Source organism: Apodemus sylvaticus, chromosome 3 (genome assembly GCF_947179515.1).
Source record: "Apodemus sylvaticus chromosome 3, mApoSyl1.1, whole genome shotgun sequence".
Classification (NCBI taxonomy): Eukaryota; Metazoa; Chordata; class Mammalia; order Rodentia; family Muridae; genus Apodemus; species Apodemus sylvaticus.
The window spans coordinates 148,206,964-148,216,225 of record NC_067474.1 but is presented as its reverse complement, the minus strand read 5'-3'; positions in this window follow the sequence as shown (position 1 = coordinate 148,216,225).

Below are 9,262 nucleotides of genomic sequence, written 5' to 3'. Positions count from 1 at the left end.
TTGACCTGCAGCAGAACCCTCGCAGCATCCGAGTACCAGGAAGGACCCCACGGCTTGTCCTTGGCCAGGGTTACTCCCTAGCTGCTTCCTAGCAACAGTCAACCAAAGGTTAGTCTGATGGTTTCAGGTGCTTTCAGACCTGTTTGTGATTGTTTGTGGTCCTGTTTCAGAGCACCCACCTGTCGGCTTACAACAGACATTCTATTAGGTATTTGCCAGACTGAACACCACCCCCCTATCACTTACTCCCATTCCCTATAAAACCTTGTCCTGCTGAGGGTTCTCGGCTGCTTCACCTTCTCTTCCTGCCCTGCTGTGTCAGGGTTGGGTTGGAAGAGAGCCCAAACCGGAGCTTGTAATAAAGACCCTAACGCTATTACATCGGAAACGGCTCCTCGGTGGTCTTTTGGGGTTCATGAACACTTCCTGGCACAACAGTCAAGAACCCATTTACTTACATACCAGCGTGTTTCAACTGAGGTCAGTACCCACTACTGTTCAGTCCAGAAGTCCCAGGCCTGTGGAGCTTGAGAGACCCTTGAAGTGGGGCTTATCTGAATGATGACTAGATTGACATATATATCAATACATATAGATATAGATGATATAGATATATATTGTGTATATGTGTATATATATACACATATACATACAACTCTCCTAGTTGACTTTAACTTTACATTAATTTGTCGCAATCAGATTGGCTTGTGGGCAAATCTGCAGGGGATTATCTTGCTTGTCAATTTGTGTAGAAGTGCCCACCCCACTGTGGGTGGCACCATTCCCTAGGCAGATAGTCCAGACTGCTTAAGAAAGCTACCTAAAGGGCCAGGAGAGATGGCTCAGTGGTTAGCAGCTCAGGCTGCTCCTGCAGAGGATCTGGGCTTTGATCCCTAGCACCCTCACACAGAGGCTAACAACCATCTGTAAGTCCAGATCCAGGGACTCCAGCACTCTCTTCTGGCCTCTGCAGGTACTGCAAGTGTACAGGACATAGACATACACAGAGGCAAAACACCCATTCACATAAAGTAAAAATAAGTCTTAAAAGAGAAAGAAAGCTAGCTAAGCGTGAGCCCAAGAGTGAGTTAGCAAAGGAACATTCTTCGTGGTCGCTGCTTCAAGTTCCAGCTTCAGGTACCTCCCTGACTTCTCTCAGGGACAGGCTCCAATACCTGTAAGATGAAGTGGCTTTGGTCAGAGCATCAGATGGTAAAGGAAGTCAGTCACCTGTGTCATTGGTGATTTTCCCCATGATGATTGGAGTAAGATTTTGGATGTACTGAGTTAAATAACATCTTGGGTGTGTCATTTATTATTATTGTTGTTGTTGCTGCTGTTGTTGTCGTCGTCGTCGTCGTTGTTATTGGGACAGGCTCTCATGTATCCCAGGCTGGTTTCAAACTTAATGTAGTTGCGGGTGACCTTGTCCTCTGATTCTCCTGCCTCTTCCTCTTGACTGTCGGGGTTATAGGACTGCACATATACCATAGTATCAAAATTAATTTTTACTTTTTGGAAAGTTTTATTTTTTTTTAAGAGTTAAAAACCACAGTGGCTCAGAAACTCAGACATACAACATGAGTTAACTCTCAGAGAAGCTCCGGCCACTGCAGTCAGTGAGGACAGCAGAAAGTCAGCTCTCGGGGCACACCAGGATCCTGAGCCGACAGAACAGTCGCCTCTCAGTCCCAGTCAGTCACCTGCAGAGTGGACCGTCCACAGCTGTGGAGAACAGGGCGCCAGAGTTGAAAAGCTCTGTCCCTGGAGACATAACCGTCATTCTTGCTAGGAGCTCATTGGCCAGAGGGACCCGCATGACTTAACTCAGCCACCAGGGGGCAGGACTGTCCCACTCTGCACTCGGCACTCTGGGGTTTGGAGCTGGAGAGAGAGCCTTTTAAATTTTAAACATTTTTTTAATCACTTTTATTTTTTTCAAATTCAGTCATTACCCACCTCCTGGTCCGCCCTTTCACAGTTCCTCATCCCATTTTTCACCTCCCCACCCCCGCCTCCCCCATCTCCAAGAGGATGTCCCCCCACCCCCAGCCTTTGTCAGGGCTCCCCACTCCCTGGGGCCTGAAGTCTCTCAGGAGAGAGTTAGTGTTCTCTCCCTGAGGCCAGACCAGGCAGTCGTCTGCTGTGTATGTGTTGGGGACCTCGGGTGGCTCAGTGTCTGAGAGATCTCGGGGGTCAGGCTAATTGAGACTGCTGGTCTTCCTGTGGGGTCACCCTTCTCCTTAGCGTCTTCCAGCCTTTCCCTAATTCAACCACAGGGGTCCCTGACTTCACTCCATCGGTTGGGTGTAAGTTATCTGTGTCTGTCTCAGTCAACTGCTTGTTGGGCATCTTGGAGGACAGCCATAGCATCAGTGTCAGGTGTCTCCAGTCCCCTTGCTGTTCCTTGTGTCTGTGAACAGGATCGTCTGAGTTTAGATCCTCATAGATACCTGTGTCATCATCTCAGGGTCAAGGAAACTGGGTCCTAAACACATGGAATGACTTGTTGAGACTCACACAACCCAGAGGCGACAGGATTCTGCTGTAGTGCAGTCTGAGGCCTGCTACCTCTCTGCAGTATTTACTGGCTCTGCACACATGTGTGGGTGCCATCAGGGTCATGTCTGGGTGATTTTTTCATGGTTCTTTGCCCAGCCACACCTGCCTTGACATCTACCGTTTCTCCTTATTTGGACCCTAGAGACAGAAACTTCTAGATTTGTCATAGACTCTGGAGCCTTGACTTATTTTAAAAACAACAGACAAGGGGTGCAGAGATGGCTGATGTGGTGATGTGCTTGCCAGACAAGCAAGAAGACCTGAGTTCAGGTCCCCAGAACACACAAAAATGACAGATGTCACCATGCCCATCTGTACACCCAATGACACGGGTGTGTGTGTGTGTGAGAGCAGACCCCCGGGCTTCCTGGCTGGACAGTCAGGCTGAGTCATAAGCTCCAGGTCCAACAAGAGACAGTGTCTCAAAAACTAAGGTGTGCAGAGTGTGTTCATGCACACTTGTAACTCCCAGCTCTTGGGAGAGAGAGGTAGTAGATCTCTGTGAGTTCAAGGCTAGCTAGGACTACCAAGTAAGACCCTGTCTCAAAACCAAACCAAACCAAACAAAAAATACGAAGAAGGAAAGTGATAAAGAAAGACATCAACACCTGGGGTCTGGAGAGATGGCTCAGTGGTTAAGAGCACTGACTGCTCTTCCAGAGGTTCTGAGTTCAAATCCCAGCAACCACATGGTGGCTCACAACCATCTGTAATGGGATCTGATGCCCTCTTCTGGTGTGTCTGAAGACAGCTACAGAGTACTCACATAAAAGAAATGAATCTTAAAAAAGAAAAGAAAGAAAGACATCTGATGTTGATATCTGAGCTCTATGCTCATGGGCACATATGCCTGCACGCACCTGTGGGCACGCACGCTAAACACCCCACCCCCAAGCAAAATCTCCTTGATCTTAGCAAGTGGGAGCAGGTGGGTAAATTATGGCAGGGCCACATTTCTCAGAAAACTATTTTATTTCTAGCATTATAGGGCTTGATGGAAGCTCTTGGAAACACATTTTTATGACATTCAAAGATATTTATTTTACGTGCCCTTTGAAAAGCACCAGGGCCATAAATAATAATAGCTAACAATCTTTGCTACATTCCAGGTCCTCTGCTCACAATCACACGAAGACAAGCAGGGGCCAAAGAACTCTGGGGAACGGGATGGACGGTTGGTGCTCGACGAATGGTGGTCCCAGATGGGATCCTTGGGTCTGATAGGAACGTCTGCTCTCTGTAGCACTGAAGTCAGTCACACACTCTGGGCCTTGGAGTGCACATCTGAAACTTCCCACTGCTCTGTAGATGTCCCCAAGCTCCTGGATGGAGGGCTTCCTTTAGTAGCACTCACCGCAAACAGCCAGGATTGTCTGCAGTCACTCCCATAGGAATGATATCCAGGAGTGACACTGGAGTGACAGTTGAAGGACAACGCTTTGGCCCGGGCGTTCCCTTGCAATGTGATGTTCTAGATCTTTCTTGGGATGGGCCTCTTGCTTGCACTAGGAAATAAGGCACCAGTGGCTCTTTGATTTGTGTGTGTGTGCGCGCGCGCGCAAGTGTGTGCACATTTGCCTGAGGGTGTATGTGCATGTGTGTGTGTGTGTGCGTGCGCACGTATGCATGCATAGCGAGGTTCATGTCCATATCTTCCTTGGTTACTAACTGTTAAATCTGAAAATTGTGAGGAGAAAGAGCCGACCGGTGATGGTCCAGTTAAAGCAAGCTTTACTAAGATACAGAAAGATGGACAGCGGTCAGTCCCAGAGAATAGCTCCGAATTAGGTCAGTCAGGTGCTCGGCAAGTCAGAACCCAGAAGGCTACGAACTTCAAGAACATTCTGTGTTGTTCAGGCAGCCGATCTTGTTTACCGAAGTGAAAACTTGTAACTTGTTATCTCACCTGAACAACAGCCTCCAGTGGCTGGGGGAGTCATCTGTCCTTGGACAAGTGGGCCTCACAGGTTAACTGAGGCACTTACGTGTCTTACCGTGTTTGGGTTTTTATGATTGTTGTTGTTTTTCCTTTTTAATGTATGAGTATTACTGCATATATATATATACTGCAAAAATAATGTATTACTGCATATATGTGTATCAGGTGTGTGACTGGTGTCTGTGGAGGTCAGAAGGAGAGGAGGATGGGCCTTCTGGAACTGGAGTTACAGATGGCTGGAAGCCTCCACGTGGGTGCTGGGAATTGAACCCTGGTCCTTTGCCAGAGCAACAGTTGTTGCTCTACTACTGAGTCATCTCCCAGTCCCACAGTTCATTTTTTTAAGGTGAGATGAGTCGAGGGCTTCTTGCTTTGGCTAGCTCCGTCGTTAGGGGTACAGGTGTGCCCTGCTACACCAACCTCTCATGTGGGTGCCAGGGATCTGAACTTAGTCCTCATGCCTCTGTGGCAACCACTTTACTGAGACACTGAACTAAGAAATTTGCAAGAGCCGGGCAGTGGTGGCGCATGCCTATAATCCCAGCACTCTGGGAGGCAGAGGCAGGCAGATTTCTGAGTTCGAGGCCAGCCTGGTCTACAGAGTGGGTTCCAGGACAGCCAGGGCTATACAGAGAAACTCTGTCTTGAAAAAAAACAAAAACCCAGAAAACAACAACAACAACAAAATAAATTTGCAAGAACAAGCTCCTCAGTCCCCATGGGCACTGCGAGCCAGGCTCCGCCCTCAGAGAAACAGCCCCAGCTTCCCACGGCACTGTAGGGTGGTTTCTTGCCTCAGGACTCACCGGTGTGGGTGTCTGCATCTCTGCTTTGCCCTCTGCATCAGATGGAGGCCCTGCCTTTGGCAGATCAAGAACAGGTAGGCCCAGCCTTTGCCCCCTGAAGGCGGAGCAAGCTGTTGCTCCAGGCCTCCTAGCTGCCTCTCCTTCTCCCAGCAGCCCAGCTGCAGGGTGAGGAGGAACCTCACTGGAAATGCCTGGGACCAGCAGAGTTTCTGGTTTTTTGTACATTTTGCTACTTTTATAAACGCTGCCAGTTGACTGTTCCTAATCGGAAAAAACTCCAGTTCTGAACCTTTTGTTTGAGTGTTAGGTCTCAAACCCCAGACAAGTGACTGACTAAGGTGCTTATTAACATGTCTGAGTGGACGCTGCCAGTACCTGGCACACACTGCTCCCTGCCCTAAGCTCTAGCCAGGGACAGGGCTGGGTTGACTTTCTCCCGGCTCCTCTGGCCCTTATATAACTCAGCCATTTTAGCTCCGATGCTCTCTTGGCCCAGGCCACCCTATTGGCTGGCAGCTCTTTTCTCGCTCTCCTTCCCCCCCTCTTTCCCCCTTTCCCATTTATCGAGTATGGTAGCATACTTAGTCTGTGTTAGCACCATCGGAAGGATGGAACAATTTGCCTAGAATCACCAGCCCAACTGTGACGGAGCTGGGCCTCAAACATGTGCCTGACTGCAAAGGCTTGGCTCTTGGCCAGGTTTGCTGCCTCTGCACCTTGATGTATGGAGCTAGGTTGTGGCATTTTAGGCTATTGAGTAGCATCCCTGACCCGGGCTGCATCCGTCCCTGCTGGTGATGCCCTGCAGAAGCCCTACCAGTAGGACGCCAGTCAGGCTGAAGATCCAGCTGACAGCAGACTCAGCGGCAGGGCTTGGGCTCAAAAGCAAGGAGAGTTGAAAGAAGGGAAGGGCGACTTCAGAGAGCTCTGGCTCGGTGACCCTGAGACTGGCCCCCAGCACAGCGAGGTACTGGCTGGTGGCAGCCTGCTAGGATGAGCCCAAGATGACTGCAGCACCTTTGATCTCAGGAATCACTGGGTGCTATGGGCTGGGGGAGGAGGGAACACTGTTTTGTCCCAGCCCTAGTCGGCTAAGTCTCTCCTGCCTGGGAAGGATGTGTCTGGTAGCCTTTAGGGAGCTGTCTGATGGTTATCTCGGAGACAGCTTGGTTTCTCTGTCTGTGATTCTAAATGGGGCTAATGGCCACTTGAGATTCAGATTCTGCTATCTACTGCCTGGAGCCTTCCTAGTGCAGGAGAATCAGCAGCCGTCCTCCTGCTCACGCTCCCACCTCAGACATACACCAGAGCCCTGAGCACTGGCGCCAATGGCTCCTGTCCACCATGGCCCAGATCAAGTCTTCCAAGTGCCTTCTGACCATCCCAGCAGCAGAGGACACGAACAAGAGGCTACAGTAGCGCAACCCCAAAGGCCTCTACCTCCTTCACTCTATCAGTCCTTAAAATGTTCATTTAGCCAGGCCTAGCGTGGCAGGCCTGTGATCTCAGCTATCGGGAGGCTAAGGCAGGAGGATCAGGAATTCTAAGTCAGCCTGAATAACTTAGTGAGAACCTGTGTCAAAATATGAAAGTTAAAGGGGGGATGGGGGGGAGCCCAGCCGTGGATGCTTGCTTAGCAAGGGTGAGGCATTGGGTTTGGGCTCCAGCACTGCAAAGAAAAAAAACGTTCCTCTGACCCCACTTTCCCAACTCTCTGACCTGTCCTTATCAGCGAGGCTGCCTGTGCCCCACCCCCACTGTACTCTGTCCACTGTTATTACTAGCCTCCTCCTTCTCCTCTTCCTCTCCTCCTCTTCTCCCTCCTCCTCCTTCTTCTTCTTCTTCTTCTTCTTCATTTTTTCTTCTTCCTCCTCCTCCTCTCTTCCTCCTCTCCCCCTCCTCCTTCTTCATTTTTCTTCTTCCTTCTCCTCTCCTCCTCCTTCTTCTTCCCCCTCTCCCCTCCTCCTCTCCCTCCTCCTCCTTCTTCTTCAGTTTTTCTTCTTTCTCCTCCTCTCCTCCTTCTTCCTCCCCCCTTCTCCCCTCCTCTCCCTCCTCCTTCTCCTCCTCCTCATGGGACCTAACCAGCGGTATGGGTGGGGTTCCTTAGCACACCTTTAATCCCAGCACTCCTGAGGCACAGGCAAGTAAACCTCTGAGTTCCAGAGGCCAGCCATGGTCTACAGAATGAGTTCCAGGAGTTCTATGGAGAAATTCTGTTTCAACTCTCTCTCATCATATAATCCCTCCCCAAATAAATAATAAATAAATAAAGATGAGGTCTCACGGAGTCTAGCCTGGAACTCGCTGTGCAGGCCAAGTCGGCCTCAGGCTCTCACATCCATCTCCTCCGCCTCCTGAGTGAGGGGATTGAAGGTGTGCACCACCACGCCCAGCTCCGCTTCTCTGTCTCACTGCAGTGCTAGGCCCCCTTCCCCTGCTCTGACAGCACACAGGACCTGATGCTACAGCTTTACAAGGTTGGAAATAGGTGACTTTGAATACTATTAAGGGTTCTGGACGCTAAGTGTCGGCGTTTTTAGCTTTCCTTGATCCCCTCAGAAGTGTGACATTGGGTCAATCTCAATGTTGGTACTTCTGCACAGGGAGAGTAAAAACAATGCCTCCCTTAGGGGTTCTCTTAGTTTGAAAATTATATTAACCAGCCAATCAATCAATCAATCAATCAATCAGTCAGCCAATTAATCGTGTGTGTGTGTGTGTGTGTATGTGTGTGTGTGTTGTACTTTGTACCTTTGTGCCTGCGTGGAGGTCAGAGGACAGTTTGTAGGAATTAGTTCTCTCCTACAATGTGGACAGAACCAAGGTCCTCAGCTTGACAGTAGGTCTTTTGCCCTCTGAGCCATCTCGCTGGCCCTCAGAGCTGCTCTTCATAACCTGATGATTTACTTTCTCTAGCATGCTGTTTTGTTTGTTCCAGACACAGTCCGAATCTGTAGCCCACGCTGGCTTTGAACTTGTGACAATCTTCTTGAAGTCTAGGCTCACTCACACACATCACACACACACTCACACACATCACACACACACATCGTACCAAAGTCTTCTCCAGCATGCTTTGCAAAAATCCTGCCCCATGGCAAATGTTTCAGGACTCTTCCATTCCCTTCCCCGTGTGTGTGTGTGTGTGTGTGTGATTGTGTGTGTGATGTGAGTGTGTATGTGATGTGTGTATAAGAGATGTGTGTATGGTGTGTGATGTGTGTATGTGTGATGTATGTGTGAGAGATGTGTGTGTGATGTGTGTTGTGTGTGTGATGTGTGTGTGTGCACGTATGTGTAAGTGCATGCCACCGCACATATATAACAGTCAGAGGACAGCTTCCAGGGGTCAAACTCTCATCGGGATCAGAAAGCGACATCCACTAAGTCATCCCGCCAGCCCTGGCTGGGCCTGTACTTAAAATAACATTTGTGGGGGCTACAGAGATGGCTCAGCAGCTGAGAGCACTGAGAACCTGGGTATCAGAGGACTCAGGTTCAATTCCCAGCACCCACATGGCAGCTCACAACTGTCTGTAATTCCAAGATCTGACACCCTCACACAGACAAATGCAGGCAAAACACCAATGCACACAAAATGCAAATAAATTATTTAAAAAGAGAAAAAAAATAACATTTGCCAATTATCTCTCTGTGTGGCTTTGGGCCCGTCATACTCCAGAGCCCTGACTTCTTTACCCGTGGAGTTGGTATCTGAGTGCTCAGAGATGTTCATTTGAGGAAGTGCATTAGTTTGAACCTCAGCATCCACTTCAAAAGCCAGGAGTGTGGCTGCTTTTCCCAGACCAGGGTAAGCAACGAAAAGTGGTTCTGGGGACTTGCTGTCCATCAAACCCGGTGGATTCAGTGAGCTCTGGGTTCCAGTGAGAGACTTTGTCTCAAAAACCAAGGTGGACCTTTGGTCATGTAGTGCATAAACACACATGTAAACCTG